This window comes from Orbicella faveolata, unplaced genomic scaffold (assembly GCF_042242905.1).
Source record: "Orbicella faveolata isolate gen_17 unplaced genomic scaffold, um_ofav_v1 contig_1, whole genome shotgun sequence".
Lineage (NCBI taxonomy): Eukaryota > Metazoa > Cnidaria > Anthozoa > Scleractinia > Merulinidae > Orbicella > Orbicella faveolata.
The window spans coordinates 6,293,745-6,312,730 of record NW_028301536.1 but is presented as its reverse complement, the minus strand read 5'-3'; the positions used below and the strand labels follow the sequence as shown (position 1 = coordinate 6,312,730).

Sequence of the window (18,986 nt, the reverse complement as noted above, 5' to 3'; positions counted from 1 at the left end):
TTACCTCAAAGTAGGCTTGAGCGGGGGCATCAGGAGGAATACGGAGAGCAACTGGAAACAGAGGATTATTGGACATTAGAATAGTTTCATTGTCTTAGGTTGGTCTAGCCCATTTTTTTGTCTGTGGAAATGCCACAAGGCTACAATGCACATCCTTTCGTTTAGCTGGTTGTTGGCGGTGGGTTTAGCGAAGTACTGAAGATATGATCATCTGATATGTCGAGGGACGACTTTGAAAGGCTGGCCTCTAACCACGAGGACTGAGGCAGATATGAGAATTGTACTCAATGCTAGGAATGCTACCGTCTGGGACTACAGTCAGCAGGTTAACGTTTTTTGTCGTGACGCAGTTGTCTTAAACTCCCTTTTTGCACACTGGGAAGATCTTAGTCACGTATTTTTCCGAACCTCTAGAAGACATTTGTACATACAATGTTTGCAGGGGAAGAAGGCACTGCTTGCGTTTCATTCCACAACTGGGTATTATACAATGAGGCACTTTGTCGGTATGCAGAAGCAAAAGGGGTATAGAGCCTCCGACGGTCGTTCACCGGAGCTGGTTGAGCACTGCGGCGAAGAAAGCATCCAAAAGGTTAACGCAATTGCCGACAACGAAGAAGCTTGATTCCCTTCACCATACAGAAGATTCTAAGGCAACTCCTCCTACAGCGATTCAACCACTAACGAGGTACCGATATGGAAGATGGCCCGTCAACCTTGTCCTGCACTTCCCAATCCATATGGCAATGGATGGTTCTACAATGAAAAAAGGGTTTTGAAGCGCTAGCTGATATAAAACATAGGATAAAATATCTGCAGCATGTTTGGAATTGGGGTTTTGGGGTTGTACACGTGCAGGCAATTGTTGGCATAGAGAAGATGTAGTTGTATTTGCTTGGCCATTCGGTGTGCCAAGGCAAGAAAGTGTGGAAACTTTTGCAGCAACACTAGAAACACTACAATCCGAATTAAGCTTTTACACAGCTTAGTAGCAAGAAGAAACACTGGGGAAACACCAGAAACACTTCAGCAAATGAGAGTGAAGCTTGTGCATAGCTGATCAGTCAGGAGTCGACCGTTTTAGAACGGGAGAGAATTGTAAGGAAAGGAATACTCGAAAGTTGTCTAAATTTGATTACATTACGATTTCCAGTAGCCAATTAGCAATGCGAAATTATTAATGTCCAAATCTTGCCGCTGTTTCTTCCTCGATACAGCTTCGTTTCTATGTTGCATCAGGGAGAAAGAAAAGCTTCCTGTTGGTACGAGTTCAGAACATGAGTATTCGACACAGTGACCACAACATAAAAATACAGTTAGTATGAAGCGTATTTTTCCATAAAACTGAATCAAAAAGGTGTCATGTTTTTAATAATTTTCACAGCTAAGTCACGTGACAAGCATGTGCAGCCACGTGACCCATTATATTATACGGATGTCGATGTCAATACAGCGCCAATTGTGTATGTCCAATTGTTTCTCTAATTATCTGCTTTTTGGATGTCTTTTTCCTTGCTTTTGTGAGTTTTCTTGGTCCAGCCTCATTTCCATGTTGTAGGATCGAGACCCTGGAAGAAAACCCCTCTTAACGGTCGAAGTCCTTATATTCGAGATGAAAACAGCAATATTCCTTATCAGAGTAGTGAAACGAAAATGTTTCCTGCTTCTGCCCGAAATGTTTTCAGCGAAAATGAAAAATAAGCCCTTTCTGAGACAGTGCCTCCTGACTATTTGGCTCAGCCCAGATAACTGCATAGTCAATAATTCTAGGCCCGGTTGTTCAAAGCCCGATTAAACTAACCCAGGACAAGCGATAATTCGATTTCAGTGTTGTATTTTTGGGATAAGGTTTTCTTTTTGTATTGTTTATCCTTCAGTTATGAGCTTGAGTAATCTCAAACTGCATAAAACATAAGACGTGAAAAACTTTTTTATACAACAAACATTGATGCTGTGGTTGAATTTTAATCCTGTATTAGCGTTAACAGGTTTTCGAAAAACCCGGCCCTGGGTACAAGATTATAAAGAATTAGAGAATAAAGAATACTTGTTATCGCTAGTTCATTAGTTTTAAATACTGTTTTCCTATGCATTAGGTGCCAGTTCTTCTCTCGTAACTCTGATTATTTGACGAGTTAGCCGTATTACTCAGTCCTAATCAAAGTGGTACTTCCTTATTAATTGCCAAAATGCTATTTTGGCTCGGTTTATTTTGAGATTTGTCACAAAGCGTTCAGTCATATCACTGGAGTTTGCAAGTGCTAAGGTCACCATTAAAGCTTTGAGCTTGTGCAATTCAAGGCGCAGCATTTTTTTTTTTTTTTTCTGGCTACAATACCAACAGCAACTAACCGTATTAATTTCTTTAAATTTCAGTTTGAGCGTACGGGATAACTTCATTATATCACTTACCCAAACAATTACTATAGCAAGGAAAAAAAATGATTGTTAAGTTAAATACGTCTCCACTTATACCACCAGAGGTGATTAAACCTACCTCAAGAGTTACCAACAGAAGCAATAACGTGACTGCAGGAAATGAGACAAGCCCAGGCAAGAATATAACAACAACTAAAAACTTGGTATGTCAAATGCATGTCATGCATGTCTAAGGGCCTGTTTACAAGGAGAGAGGATTACCCTAGCAAGCAGGTTACTCTAGCAAGCGAGTTACCCTAGCACTCACACATTTCCTCTTTTTTTCTTCGTTGTGTTTTTACAAGGCAGCCAGGGTTACCCGGGTAGGCTGGCTACCCTATCTGCGTGTAAAGGTTACCCTGGCAGGCGAGTTAAATTTTACCCTTGTAAACACTCCAGGTAGGGTTAATCAGCCTACCGGGGTAACTTTCTACTTGTTTCCAGACCCTTTGAGTGTAACCGCGCATTAAGTTGTCTCGGGTTGTAGGGTTACCCTAGCTGTGAAATTTTGCTTGTAAACGCGGGCTAGGGTGTCTGGAAAACCCGAATAGCAAATAGCGAATAGTCACGAATAGCGAACAGCGAATAGTCCGGAATAGCGAATAGCGAATAGTACGAATAGTGCGAATAGTCTCGAAGAGTGCGAATAGTGGCGAACAGTCTCGAATAGTAGCGAATAGTAGCAAATAGTTGCAAATCGTGGCAAATAGGGTATCCAGTATCTCGCAGTCAATCTCGCAGCAATGTAGGATGGGATTTCCCCGCTTAAAAGCACAGACGCTTATCAGGGCAAAGGGTGTTTCTAAACGTATACGTAATTTCGTCTGTTTTAACCGCTGCAAAAGCGTAAATACTTCTTTATTAGGTTATCCTTGTGTTTTCTGTTTTCTTAATGACGGCGATGGACAGCCCTAGCCTGAGTCCGGAGAAGAAAAGATAATAAATTCACTGAAATTCTGTTGATTATTTGGATAATTAATTTACGCAGGAAATTAGATCTGAAGCGGTGACTATTGATGACTACTCGTCACTATTCGTCACTTTTCGCGACTGTTCGCCACTATTCGCACTGTTCGAGACTATTCGCATTATTCGGGACTATTCGCTATTCGCTATTGGCGACTATTCGCTATTCGCTATTCGGGTTTTCCAGACATCCCCCGGGCTATCTTTTGCCCTCCGACTAGGGTTAACCCGCTTGCAAGGGTAACCGTCCCTCCTTGTAAACTGGCCCTGAGGCAGGGTCCACACTACGCCTTAGAAATTTGAAAACGTAGCTTCAAGTCTATGGTTAGGCCTACCGTCCAGACTAATCAGTCACGAGAACGGGGCTTTTCCAGCGGAAAAATTTGGAGGAATTTGAAAATGACGGCTTTCTGTTTTCGTGTGGACGGAAAATATATTGGAAACGGACCTTTTCGAAAACCTAGACGTCACGATAATTATTTGATTTCTAGACCGAGTCTTCCTGAAACACAAATCCCAAATGACCGATGATTGTTACGTTTTAAAATTCCTCCGGCGTAGTGTGGACGGAGAACATTTCACGCGTTTCCAGAGTAAAACCTCCGTTTTCAAACCTCTCCGGCGTAGTGTGGACGGGGCCAAAGTTCTGCATCATTTAAGTTGGGTTACGAACCTGTTTACACAAGATAACGAGCCCAAAGGATTAAACACAAGCAACGTCTCTATAAGAAATACCTTAAGGAACCAGTCGCCTTAGATAACTTTGCAGTGACTGATATTCACCGACAATAATAATCAGAAGCAGTACCCACTTAGCGTATTTAAGGGCTAAGTTTTGGAATATGCCTCAAGGATACAGAGATCCATCCACCGATAAAGTTCTCGAGTTACGATTTCAAGTCAGCTGGAGTAGTTCCGAGTAGTACGGAAACTCTTGATCCTATGGAATGAGCTTGAAATTACAAAGTGGACAGGAATTTCATCCGCTTTCCCATTGTCAATGATTTGTTTTTAAAAGATGTGGAAATGTTACTCTAGATTGAACTCCACCAAGTTCAAACCCATAATATCCGTTATATCATTCGTGGCAAATTGTGTGGTTTAATGACTTTACCAGTCCATTTGTTGTCATAATGTTAAAGGTTGACAACAAGAAGACTTCTATTCATTTTTCTTTCCATTTCTATACTTTTTGTCATATGCAACTTTATTCAAGACCAAGGAGCTTACCAATCAGCAAATAGAGGAAGCCCTGAAAGCCAATAACTGTACAAATGTAGAGTTTGACGAGGTAAAGCGAATTGCACGAATCAACATGTTTAAAATACTTAAATACCTATCAGAGAAGATATGAACTCCAGTTTTATTCAAATGCATTTTACCTGTAAAAAAGCACGCACTTAAAGCCTCAATTCTGTAAAGTGGAGAGAAACAGAGAACTAGCCTGAACTGTTGATAAAAAGACGGCGCAAGAAAATTAATTTACAATTTAATAATCAAAATTAACTAGCAATTTCCGTTTCTTTTTCCTGCAGTATTTTCTCAGTGTTACTTTCATGAGCTACTGAAACACTCGTGAAAGATTGTCCGAGCTCAAACAAGCTGTGGAATCACCCGCCCGCGGCTAGTGTTCTCATAGCATTTTCTAACACGATAAAAGAGGAGGAGATGGATAGAAACACCCAAACAAAAAAGTGCTCTATTTCTTTGTCTACTTGAGGTGTTTTGTTACCTTGATGCGCCTAACAGTTTCAAAACTCCTTTCGTTGGTACCTTCTGTTTTACTAAAATTTTACCCTGCTTCAATGGTCTGGGTGCTTTTGTTGGATAAAGTTATACTCTTCTATTTTTTCTGTTTTTTTTTCCTTTGTTTGTTTGTTTGTTTGTTTTTTTTGTGTTTTCAAGGGAACGGGAGTTTTCGTTTACAATCTAGACGGGTCAAAGGAATCTATCAGGCACAAGAAGATTCAAAGCAAGTTGGAGCTAGTGCTATTATGTATTTCAATGTCAGCTGTTATTCTGGCGCTCATACTGCTGACAGCATTGAGGTAAAACAAACATTATATGTAGCACATAAAAAGTAATTATATCGTGCCAATTTTATGTAGTACGTGTCTAGCTCAATTTTCAAGGTGGAGCAGTGAGTGACATATCACTTAGGAGTCACCAATCAGACACAAAAAGGCGGGCTCAATGTTACTACTGTATTTAGTGTGCCTGCACTGCTGTTTTCGGCCTCCTTATCATTCAGTAGCAACGCTACTTCCAATCTTAACTTTCAAGACTCCCTCCACCTCACCGTCTCCAGCCAAATATCTTCTGGTTGGATTTGATTTGGACTTTTTGATAAGGCTTTTTTAGACAACTGAACCACTGGCAAATGGCCCCATTTATGTCAAAAAGGGAATGAGGATTGTTTGTCGAACTTCTTAAGAGTCACTGACTGGAAATATCGAGAATGGTTGGCCAGGTTAGAAAAATCAGAAATCCTGAAACTTTGCCTAAAGAACGCTTTTAGGGGCACACTTTTGAAAATATTATTCCGATTTTCTTAGAATTTAAAGTCTTCGAGAAATTCGCAAAAATCGAAACTATAGCTTTTTGCCTCATTAAATATGCAAAAAATATCTGGAAAATTGACAAAGTTCTTGGTATTCGCATTGGAACAATTTACAAAACTAGAACTCGGGTTAAACTTAGCATAAGAGCTTTACTTTTCTTCTATCTAACAATAGGAAGTTTTAAATTTTTCAAGCATTTTGAAGGATTCCGTCGACCGTTGAAGAATTGCCTTTTCAACCTCCTATGAAAACGGCAAAAATTGCGTAGTTTTACGGGCTTAAAACGCATCTTGGTATGTCCGATATGGAACTAAAACAAGTACTGTGCAAAAGAGTGTCGTTTCTACTATAATAATATGGGAAACAATTTCTGGGCAATCGAGGTTCACACGGGTAAAGTGCAAAAGTTCGCGACAGTCTCTTCTCAAATTTGCATAATGCCTATGTTCAAAGAACTCTATTGTTGAGCACTCTAGTCTGTTTTTGTTCCATTTGTGGGCCATGCTTTGTGAGAAATATACAAAAAGAGAGTTGATCCATGTCGTTATTACAACATTGTTTCATTATTTCACGCAAGATACAGAAAACTACAGAAAAAGCCCAAGCTATAAGTTCAAAGTCACATAGACTAAACACGCTACATGCATTGCGTTACTGGCGTCACGTAATATTTATTTAATGAGCCAAAAAGCTATAGTTTCGTTTTTTTGCGAATTTCTCGAAGACTTTAAATTCTAAGAAAATCGGAAGAATATTTTCGAAAGTGGCCCCCTAAAAGCGTTCTTTAGGCAAAGTTTCAGGATTTCCGATTTTTCTAACCTGGCCAGCCATTCTCGATATTTCCAGTCAGTGACTATTAATCACGTTTTCGCAAACGAGTTAAACGAGAGCACTCCCCAACTCCATCCACGGAGTAAAAATGGAACGAGATAAAAAAAATAAAATAGATGTGGAAATTTGCGAAACACGACTTACAAGTTGCAAGATAGAAAACAAATGCCAAGTTGGAATCTATAGTCACAAAGTTAACATGGGATTGATCCATTACACAGGCTTAAAACGTCAGAGAGGCTCTTTATACACAAGAATCTTCTCTTGTCCCTGGGTCTTGGAAATCTCGTATTTGTTTTGGACAAAAGCTTGTTTGCTTCAAGACGGGATCATGTGGTATGTAAAAAAGTTCGAAAATCCTCTTCAAACAAATAGCGTTTTTCATTTGTGATCTACTTTTAAATTGAGTTTGAAAGAAAAAAAAAGTAGAAACTGGCACTCTACTGCTGACGAGACAAAAAACAAAAGCCCACAACTCTAAGAAGACATGTGGTTACAGGATAGTGAATGACTACAATGGTGCAAAAAAGAGTTGCGGAGTTTTAGTTTTATGGCAAAGTACAGCTAGTATTGTTTTAAATTTGAGTGCTTGACACACATGTTCTCTGCGTCAATGTCCGTAACATTAGGGACCCTACGTATAAGATGCGAGGACAGGAAGGCCACGTCATGGGAACGGCAGTGGACGCGGGAAGCTTTCTCGCCAGTCTCGTCATGTCGCCAAAAACAAAATGGAATTTTCGTTTAGCATGGCTACGTCAATGACTCGATCGTTTAAGAGCTTTTCACGAACAGTGACATCCTATACGGACGGCAGAAATCTTCTCTCATTTTAAGCTTAAACGATGGTGAACAGACGACGTTGAATTGATTTTTCTTGATATGCATGAAGCAAACATCTCTCATCTGTCAGAATTTCCTTATAAAGAAATTGTGCAAACGATCTTATCGACCTGGCTCGATCAGATGGCTTTTACCACGGAGCGTTTTAGAATCCTGTCGATGAATCCTGACTTAAGGTAAATATTTCACTGTCCATTTGGAATCGAAACAAGCATTTGTTACGAAACAAACATTACATCAAGCTCCGGGTCTGAAATATTGAAATAATCATTAATTTGCAAATGTGCATGTTATTTGGTCGATAGATGCTTCCAAGGCACGTAACAATCATATTTCTAATCAAAACCTCTCATAAACCGCTCAAATTCCTGCAAGATTCCTAGAGAACAATACTTTGGTACATTTGGTCAAAGCCGTGCCTGGTTATATGAGAAAGAAAGATAGAAAACTGCGAGAACATTGCCTACTCATCAAGATATGCAAGCGATGTCACGTCGACTGTCACGGCGTGTCGAAACGCTTGGGAAAACGAGTCTGCAATGTCCTGCATTTTGACCTCCTAGTGCATGGCGGTCAGATATTGTAGACATTCGTGACGCCGGCCGTAGCGCCATGTTTCTGCTAAACTCGAATTTATTTTACTCGAAATGACATAATACATGGTGACTGGATGACATAAAAGTGGCCGATGACATAACCGATGACATAATGGTGACTGGCTAAAGCCAGTAGCCACAAATACGTCACGGCAACTACATTGTATTTATTAATGAATGAACCCATGGGATCTGACTATTGGATCATTTGCAATTATATGTTCGGTTTCGCAGGCTATATGTTCGGCTGTGACAGTCTGTCAGTTCTTTTTTCACACTGCGTTGTTCACGTGGATGCTTGTAGAAGGAGTAAACCTGTACATGAAGTTGGTTAAAGTCTTCTCAGTGGAAAGGCAGTACGTTGCATACTTGGCAATAGGATGGGGTGAGCTGGAATTCCAATCATATCTTTCGATGATATCGTTTCTCAATTTATCTTCTAATTAACAATTAGATTATGAGCTCTAGATTTCTATGAGGTGATAGTTGATGAGGCCGAAGGTAGAATCAACTTTTAACTTATAGAAATCGAGAGCGAACAATCTAATTGTTTTAGTAGAATTCTAACTAAATTTTTCTTTAGCTAAACATTTCCAATTTTTTTTTTTGTACATCGTATTACGCTTTAGAAAAATCGCGCGGACTGAATTGTTGTTTGGAATTTCCTGTTGTGTACGCGCACTCTTAAGTTTTTTCAACATTTTCTAGTTTTTTTAAGTTACGAACCTGTGAATGCCCTTCAGTTTAGTCTTCTGAATAGTTTCATTATGCATTTGTTTTTAAATATTCTTCCGTAACGAGAAAACTTCGCTATTTTACAGATGATCTAAAGCCACTGGGTTTTAAATAACAATTCGATTTTGAGCTCGAGATTTCTATTTAAACAATAGAGTATTTCTGTCGAGGAACTATCGGCTGATAGTTGCCCCGCGGAAATGTCCATAAAACAAAGCGAAGCTTCAAGGGCAAGTTTGCTAGTTTTAGAACATCAAATTTCCAAGGGGCAACTATCAGACCGATAGTTCCGAGACATAGACACTCTATTGTCTTTATTATTCACCACTATATTTTATTCCGCGCGCCAATTCAAGCACCTTAGTCGGAATTATTTTCAACATTTTTAGATGAAAGCCGCGAGAGCCAAATGTCAAATTTGAAGAAGAAAGCAGACAAAAACCCACTTAATACAATTTAAATTGTTTATTTTCTTTGAGCCCGCTTGTGTAGACTTGTTTACAGAAAACATTTTCACGGATGAATACTATCCATCCATGTATCTTCTTCCGACGGGCACGATGGGCTGATAGTGTCTTTCCGCGGATGAACACTATCGCGTCATGTGATCAATTTAAACTAATAACAGTCGGATAAAATTTAGAGGTGAGCTATTACGCGTGATAGTTGACGAGAGCGAGTCAAATAATCTAATTAATTCAGTAGAAATCTGCTAGTCGTTCAAACTTTATCTAAATTCCTTCACAGACACTTCGAAAACGCAAAGAAGCGGCCATCATTTTGTTAAGAAGGGCACACTACTACGCTACTCATTATCTATCACAGAATAGATAGTCAGTAGCTTAGCCAGTCAGAGAAGGGGCATTCGTGATAGAACGCTAGTAGATTTACACTAGTGTCTGATAGCATACGCGTAGTTCAGCCAATCAGAATGCAGCATTTGCATTAGTATTCTAGTAGAATTCTACTGATAGAAGAAAGAAAGAAAGAAATGTATTTTTCGTATATCCACCCTTAAGAAAATTGAAGTCAACGAAGTAACCTTCGCAAAATTTGCGAAAAATATTTGAGAAAATAGCAGACTCTCCTTGTTTTGTCTCTCTAACCCCAGGAATTCCGACTGTTATAGTTGGATTAATATCAGCTATAAGACCAAGTACCTTTGATATGAGAGAGGCTCAGTATGAGGACATCACGTGTGGCTCATTAAAACTTACCGCTGAGATACAGCGAACCAGGTATGACTCTTCTTTTCCGTCGGCTTTGAAAGTCCCTAGCCAGGTAATAATTTACGGAGCAGTCATCTAGACTTTCCTGAAGCCTTGCGAAGTAATAAGTAGCCCTGGTGTGGAGCTTGCACTCCTCTTCTCTTTGCAGTCGTGTTTTAGAGGGTCACGGAAATCTTTCTCGTTCCCAGCAAATCATCCATTTTTGGGCTTTCATCACCATAGTGCTGCATTTGGTGTGATACATCAAAACCTCACCATGACTACGACTACGCCCAAGCAGTTATTAAGGTCACATTGTTTGGCACGGCCAACATAACGTCACTTAAATGTATAACGAAATGAAGTAATAAGCTGAGAAGCCGTTTCTTTTCCTTTTTCCGATTAAGTCTAAAGGTTACAAAGTTAAAACCCATAAAATAGTTGTGATATGACTAGTTGTGACACAGTTATATTACTAAAACATTTTACTTAGCAACGGCCTTGTACATCTTGTTTAAGATCAATTAATCGACCCGTAATTCAATGCTATTGTTTCTATTTTAATGTTAAATTAGCTATGAAACTGAAACAAATCAAACGAAAGTACGAATTAAACATTGAACTGTCTGGTGGACTGGTCAAAAAAAAAAAGAGGGAATGACAGTTTTATTAAATAAAGTGCAACATTATGCTGCAATATGCAGTTCTTCTGTCTTTTTACAGATGCTGGATAAACGGAAGTCTGTGGATTTATAAAGGACCCATCTTAGTCATACTTGTGGTATGTAAAAGAGTTCGTTAACCCTTGAACGTACATGTAGACCCAAACAAGCATCCCCACGTTCGACCAAGAGTGTGAACAATAGATGTCCCCTCCTCCATAGCTTCCCCTATTTAAACTTACCTCGAAATACTTGTTCATTTACTGAAGAGTCTCCAGCATAATTTTCTTCAGTTTATTTTTCCTTCTCTTTTTATTTCTGTCAGGCAAATATGGTATTGTTTGCGATACTTCTTCGTGTAATCTTTGGGAAAATAGCTACCAAATACAGCAATGACCACTTGGAAATCACTAAGTAAGTTTATGTTAAAAAAAAAAAAAAGAAAACTAAACTGAACTACTATGAACTACCTATGCTCTTCTGCTTAATGTAACGAGCCTGTGTGAGGTCAGAATATCTACAAGACAACAATTATCTTTTCACCTCTAAGTTATTTTACCGTATAACTAGAGGTAAATTTAAAAAGTGACATGATCAATCTATTTCTAACCCGATACTTCTATAAAGTTAGAAGTTCTTCCTATAAAGCCACATGGCGCTTTTCTATATTTTATTTTTATTCATTTAATTATTTAAATCAATATTTCTTCAGGGGCATCCAATTTCCTAGAAGTAAAACATAAAAGTACTAGATATAATATTAAATTGAAAGTAACGTATATAGTTTTTTTTTTTCTCTATTTTGAAACTGTAATCTTCTCAGTTTCCCACAGTATCGAGATTTTAATGCATGGTTTAACACGAAAACTTGCTTATTAATCGTCTATGTCAGTTTCGCGTAGAAGGGACACAAGCTTATATCTTTTGTCACCTAAAGAAACTACAATAATTTTATCTTTTTAAGACGCCTCCCATATTTTCAAACTTTACAGGAGAGGTCTGAGAAGCATTGTCGCCCTACTCCCCTTGTTGGGCGTTACGTACATAGTGGGCTTTTTTTATCGAGTTCCATCTTGCTTTGGAATACGTTTTTCTATTGCTTAACACCACACAGGTATTTGTTTTGATCTCGTTCTGGTAAGTTGTCCTTTTCACCGATATATGTCTATGATGTGTTTGACTAGTGGATGATGCATTTCATTCTCACTCAGTAACATTCAACTTCGGATAGGAAAACAACTTGGGATCTCTACATCTGACACTAAAGTAGTATGTTGTGATTGGGAAAGTAACTAGAGTCAAATCCCACGCCGATAACACTGCTTGTTGAGCTTTTAAAGTTTATGACTGCAAAAATATAAATAAATAATAAATAAATAAATAGAATAGTAATAATGAATAATCTAAAATATCTCTTTTCGACAACTTGAAGGCAAAGATTGGCACAACCCTCTCATCCCCTAAGTATTTGTTGTTGTTGTTGTATTGTCGTTTTTCGTTTGTTTCGTTTCGTTTCTTTGTCTGTTTTTTTTTTTTTTTTTTTTTTTTTTGAAGCCAGATACCTTAATGTGTCCTAAAACAATAACTGCAGCGTTGTCTGAGGAAATTTGATTCATGTCAATGTCAAATACTAATTTATTCTTTCATGTTCTTGTTGTGTTTTTACAGGGAGTTGTGTTTTTCATCTTTCATTGTGTCCTTGATGATCAGGTAACATAAGTCAATATTAATGGTGTGCAAGGGGGAGGGGAAGGAATTCATGTATCGGGGCTGGGGAAGGATGCCACCACCATCCTGGAAGTTTTTTTTGTTTGTTTGTTTTTGTTTGTTTTTGTTTTGTTTTGTTTTGTTTTGTTTTTTGTAGAGTTTTGAAAAGACTATTTACTATGTACTTTTGAAACTTTCAATGGCTGTTCATTCATCCCTCACCAAAATTTTGTTGCATCACCTGTTTCTCCGCCTTATTTAGTATTGCCATAGCAACTGCATTTTTACTGACCTTAATTAGGTCAAGTCAAACTTCACTTCTTGGACGAAACTCTTTTCACCCTTTTCTTAGGCAGTATTGCAGAATGTGTACCTCTTTGCATCATTTCACTTAAAATGAAATAAAATCCAAGGCCCCAGATCCAAGACGGCGGACTTGATAAGACGTTGCACGGCGTTATGGCCAAGAAAAACATCCCATCTTATTGACAAAGCTGAGGGCTATTTATGAAATTCAAAATTGATTTTCACATGTCTTATTACAATGGTCCCCACCTGGACTGTCTGGGAATCAGGCAAAATCCTATCATGCTCGCTTAAAATACTCAGGAAGACAGAAACGGTACTTAATCATATTTCAATGTCTTTAAGGTGCAGGATGCTACTCGGAAGTTGTTTGTAAAATGCAGAGCAGATTCGAAGACAAGGACAACACCAGCCTCCAATCCCAAACAAAACCTGTTATGGAAAGAAACTCCTGTATGATATTGGTGTGCTTTAGGTAACAATGTTTTTCATGACTGTTGTTGTTGGTTTGTTTTTGTTTCTATTGCTTCACTGTTATTCTTCAAGATGTTTCTCATCTAGTGCAATTGACACAAATCAAAAGTTTGTTCAAACTGCGCCATTGTATTCCATTCATGTGATAGAATCATATTCCGTCAGGTTACTTTCGTATTCCTTACTTTCCGGCCATCAAAACTACTACTACTACTATACGAAACACGAAAGAAATTTGAATGAATTCAATTCTCATTCTAGTCCGGTCCTTTAAAAACCAGACTTTACCATCTTGTAAATTAATCAAATTCGCCAAAATTCCTCTTTCATTTGATGGCGCTAAGATTTGGTAGAATGCGCGACAAAGAGAAGTTTAAAACTAGTCTCCCTGCAAATTTGAGCTAAGACAGTTTAATGTGGCCTACACGACGATTTCTCTTAGATCAAGGCATTCAAAATGGTCGACACTATTGATCGAGCGATTTGCCCAATTTGGGCGATTTGTAAAGATCCAGAAGTTGTTTTTTGAAGCTGACAACAATCCTAAAGGTATTTGAAGTAAACACTAAAGTATTTTCATGGTCAGTTCGAAATTAGAAAATTTGAGGTAAACGAACTTACGCGACACTCCACGACAGCTCGCATGTGTTTCGCAATATACAGTCATGTTGATCAAATGCGACTTAATTCGCTTCGGATCGCCTTTTTTCTATTTAGAATCTCGACATATTATTGACCTATCTCTGTTGAATCGTTTTTGGGAGCGCAAAGCTCAGAAACTTTGGAAAAAAGCTTCATTTCGTTGAGACAATAGATTTTTGGTAAGGTCTGAGTTAATATTCTTTTAGGAAAATAACTCATCACTACATCAAATGTGACCAGGAAAGTAAATGTACAATTATTATTTATTTATTGATTGATTTATTTATTTATTGGCCTTTTCAACATTTTTCCCTTTTTTTTTTTTTTGCCAAATTTAATTCGATTAGTTATTCACATAAATAAATGAATAAATAAATAAATAAATAAATAAAACTAGCTTCCATGACGGCAAACTTTTCTTCCTAGAAAGTATTTTTTATGCTCTTTTAAATGAGATGTAGTAGATTCCTCTTCTGTGGATCTCTATTGAGATATTAAAGAAACAAATTATACGACATTTTTGTGCGTTTTGGGGGTTGACTAGAATGAAAGAGAGGCAACCGACACATGCATTTAATAGGACAAAGGGATGTAATATCTATGTTAAGCGTATATATGATACGCGCTTGCTTAAACCTGCGTTTTTTGTCTTATCCCGATATACCTGTGAACTAGTATTTGGAAAGAACAACTTCAAAATGAAGCAAAATTTCTGACACACATCACTCAGGAAGTTTCAAATTTGGCGCAACTCTAGTGACGCAACTTCTTCCTATTACCAACATTCACTCTGGCTGAATTATTCTGTGCGTGGTGTGCTGTTTAAGAGTCCAACTCTAGCCGAGCCTATGTACAACTGTTTCGACAAAGGTTGTACAGGAAAGCGTATTAAGTCTAAGCGAAAATGCCGTAAAGTATTATCGGAATAGGTAGTTTATCATTACTTGATTGAGGCTCATAGCAACAAGGAAGGAGAAAGAATGAGTGCACATGTCTACGCGGTCTCCTTCTAGTATGCTGAAACATCGCTTTTACTTTACAGTAAACTTTTACTTCCCACAATACCTCTCGTCATTGTTGTATACACGTTGACCCTCTCTCTATTCGGTGAATGAATTTTTATTGTGATTTTTCCCTCCTGACAGAGGAAAGGAAGAAGACGAATGATGTGGCAATGAAGTATTGAGTCACTCGCAGCTAGCACACTGATAGTAAACGTCAATGGAAGTACACATGCACTCTTGTAGTTTGCTCGTTTTAAATATTAGAAAAATGTAGTTTGCTGATCTTCAGTTACCGCAATACTGTAATGGCAATACAAATGGTTTCGCTAAAATTGCCCGCACTGCGAATTGCTATTTGTCTGCTGGCAACAGCTCGCAAAGATTTCCTTTGTCGTCTGATTCAACCACAAAATTTACTGAGTAACATTATAATGCACTTGTGAATTGCCAGTCAAGAATACAGGCCATGGAATCATGAACTTTAAAGGACGTCTAGATCTGATAACACTCAAATCACAATTCATAATCCATTACCACTTAGGGAGTAGTTAAAAAAAAATTTAGTCAATCAATCAATCAAACCATAAGTCAATCAATCAATTGTAATCAATCAATCAATCAATCAATCAATCATAAAGAATTAAAAGTCAAGGCAATCCTTGCATACGGTGGCTGCGCCCGAAGTACGAGCTGCGGTCAAAACGGCACGATACGATAATAGTCTTTTTCTTTACAGCTAACAAAAAATTAAAAATAATTCTAAGTTGCTTTGGCTTCATCTTATACTCAACTCAAGAATTCTGGTTTTAATTAACTCGACGAGGAACAGCATATTTTGTTCAAAATGTGCAAAGTGACAACTATTATCCTATCTGGCGACAGCGATCGAAGAGCGAGTTGAATTGCCGAACGTCGACGACCCATTTTTGGCCCCAAATTAAAAGGTCGGAGACGCAAAATGTTTCATATTTTTCACGCTTTACAATCTGATATGGCTTTTGGAGTCAAAAAGAAAAAAATCCTTTTTCGTGAATATTTAATGCCGTCTCCAGCGTTCGATATATCAATATTCTAACAAGGCTTCGAGGCTTCCAGGACAAACTTCTACGTTTGGTGGTATTTTCTTTGTATCCAAGTCTCGTTTGGGCATTGAGGAAAAAAATAACAATTTTGACTCGAAAGCGTCGGATCGATGTTGGAATATTGGTGTTTCGAACGTGGCCTATTGACATGCATTTGACGTCAGGACAGTAGAGTTTTTCCCGCCTGCAGAATCCTGACTGTTAATTCATATTTCAGGCGCGCCCGCCGTATGCAAGGCCATATTGTTATTACCATTATTGCTACTTTTTTTTAATTTTTGTCACTAATTTAGTGCACGTAATAATTTACTCGTGTTATTTTCCTAAGTATTGTTAGTATCGTTGTAACTAAACTTACGATATTGTGAGAAATGCGTGTTATTCTTAACTGGTAATTAATGTTACTATTGTAAGCTATGTTAGAATTATAAGTAAAATTAGTGTTATAACATTAAGTGATATTGTCAACTTGTAAGTAAGGTTAGTGCTGTAGATAGTATTGGACGTAATGTAGCCATTCTAACTTTTGAACTTCGTCAGCCAAAATAAAAATATGAATGTTAAGAAGGGTTATATGTTCCGTGAGCTGGCAATGTTCATGAACAGCTGACGAATTCCTCGAAAGATGTTTTTTTTACTCGAGTTTCTAATAAACGAGAGGTTTCGCCAACATATTCTTCGTCACATTGTTCGCAATAGCTGTGATAGACTGTTCCACACTTTTTTAAGGTTTCCGTTTTATCCTTAACACAAACTAGCGGTTACTTGTGTCAAGGAATTTAAAGGCTTGTGCACAAGTGTGGCATCGTGTGATTTAAATGCTCTTTGTTGGTGTTCCGAAGTGCCCTTGATGCATGGCACTGAAGCATATATTGGCTAATCGTTAACAGTTTCTTCGGACCCTCTCAAACCAGACCCAGTGTTCGGTATTGTTAGTGAGCGTGGTTTTCCCTATCGGACATTTCAAATTGTCCTCCAGTTTCAATGGTGAGAACAAAGGTAACACCAATCAAAAGCAAGATATTAAAGCACCGCATTTCTTAAAAACTTCATCTGGTGCAAAATGAAATCAAACGTTACCAAAGAGGTATATCAAAGGCTTTCAAAGAGGCAGGTATAGACCACTTAGGCCTAGGGCAGAAGTCGAATCTTAGTCGAACTTAATTCGTCGAACCTATTAATTTTGAAATAGGCGCATGAACGGGTGCAACGTTTGCTTCAATTAAGTTCGACTCAGATTGATTGGTTCGACTCTAGCATAAGTTCGACTTGCCAAGTCGGATAATGTGACAGTGGATCGGCGTTTCACCAAAGGCCGTTCTAAGCACGCGCTGAACACAATTCATAAATCATGCAAATTTCAAAATAATTGATTCAAATGTAATGGACTGGGCAAACGTCGCAAAAATACATATATACTCCCCCATCTGCCAAACGCTATTTCTACCCCCCCCCCCCTACCCCTCCGACGAGCATGCGCTGTGCAAAGACAATCTCGCCACCCGGAATGGTGAGCTATCGAAAGTCATTGCTGACATCAAGACCGCTGCTTTTAAAAGTCAACAAATAACACACCATCGGTTGTCAATGTAAATTACAAAATGTTACCACTTTTAAGAATGGAAACAATTTAAATACAATTTCAATCAATTATGGTTTTGTTAGCTTTTGTAAACAGTATTTACTCTCGTCTGATTAGGAGATGGAGTGCTGGTTTCTCATAATACAACTAAAAGTACTAATGTGCTATCTACATTTCCGGCAAACGGCAGCACTTTGGAAAGGAAAAGCTTTATTTCGTTAGCTCCACGACATCGAACGGAAGAAGGTGCTCAATATGTTGTTGGATTTTGGATTTTACTTGATATAAATTAATTAATAAAAATGTATAATTTTCTTGGCTTGGAGGGAATCTTTTTCACTCGTTCATTATTTGATTTCTAACTTCGATTTGATTCCATAACCCCGACGGCTAAGCACGTCATCAGGAATTTAACAAAACCGCAATATTAAATTATAAAATCTATTCGATCTACGGCAAATTCAAAGAAAAATGAAGTATGTGGCTCTCTACCATCAGTTAACACTACAAGACGATTTACCGAATCAAAAGAAAAGAGCATTTTTAAAGCGGTGTGAATGAGCATTTCATTTTAACTTTGCAAATAGGGCCTTGATAGTTTCTCAGCATGCACACGAAAGCATTTTTGAGCTCACGTTAATCCGGTCAGAGAACGGCACAAGTTCAACGAATGGCTTTCTTATTTCACAACCCCATGTGACGTGATATACTACAAGTTAAAATTAAAATAATTTCAGGATTCAGGATGGTAGCTGTCAAAAATTAATGACGTCATGTGAGGAACACAAGAAAAATATATAAATATGCTTTAGCCCGGCGAAATTTAATTACGATTCGCGCCGCGCTGTGACCAGGCGAGACCTCTGCACCCGGCTAAGCTGTAGTTTTCTGATTATTCATATATCTATCCATATTCATACTTCTTTACGAGACCCGTTCCAACTTACCCCACTTTCTCTTTATACTTTCATTGTTTCACTCTCTGATTCAATGGGAAGTCAAGAAAGCGACATAAGATAAACTAGCGCGCGTTTTATTCGATCAAAAATTCCGGTTTCAATTTCCGAATGGAACTGTATTTTCCTCTAGACTGAAACGATATTGTTCCAATCCCGTCGGAGAACATTTCCCTGCAAGATTAAAACTTTTGGCTTTTCAGCCACTCGACTATTTCCATTTTCCCGATCTCATGCTGCAGCACAATGATGAAGGGATTGCTATTAAGTGCTGTAAGCTGCTTTATACGAAGAATTTCACAAATTCACGATTATTATGACTGACTCAAGACCATGCCTTTACCACCTTTTAGAGAGCCTTTGGAACTTTCATCCTAATTTGCTTAGAACGGATCATCTCTAAACTACTGAAA

General features: G+C 38.2%; 1 pseudogene across 1 annotated transcript in view; it reads left to right on the top strand.

The window, feature by feature from the left end:
* LOC110042342 (uncharacterized) overlaps nt 1-13,302 on the top strand; it is a 47,178-nt pseudogene extending 33,876 nt beyond the window's left edge. The window contains exons 16-26 of the transcript XR_016203165.1: nt 2,430-2,582; nt 4,601-4,675; nt 5,290-5,432; nt 6,998-7,112; nt 8,450-8,600; nt 10,062-10,188; nt 10,882-10,939; nt 11,146-11,234; nt 11,813-11,934; nt 12,489-12,530; nt 13,179-13,302. The product of XR_016203165.1 is annotated as an uncharacterized LOC110042342 (transcript). The remainder of the gene's footprint in view (nt 1-2,429; nt 2,583-4,600; nt 4,676-5,289; nt 5,433-6,997; nt 7,113-8,449; nt 8,601-10,061; nt 10,189-10,881; nt 10,940-11,145; nt 11,235-11,812; nt 11,935-12,488; nt 12,531-13,178) is intronic.
* Nucleotides 13,303-18,986: the final 5,684 nt, after the last annotated feature.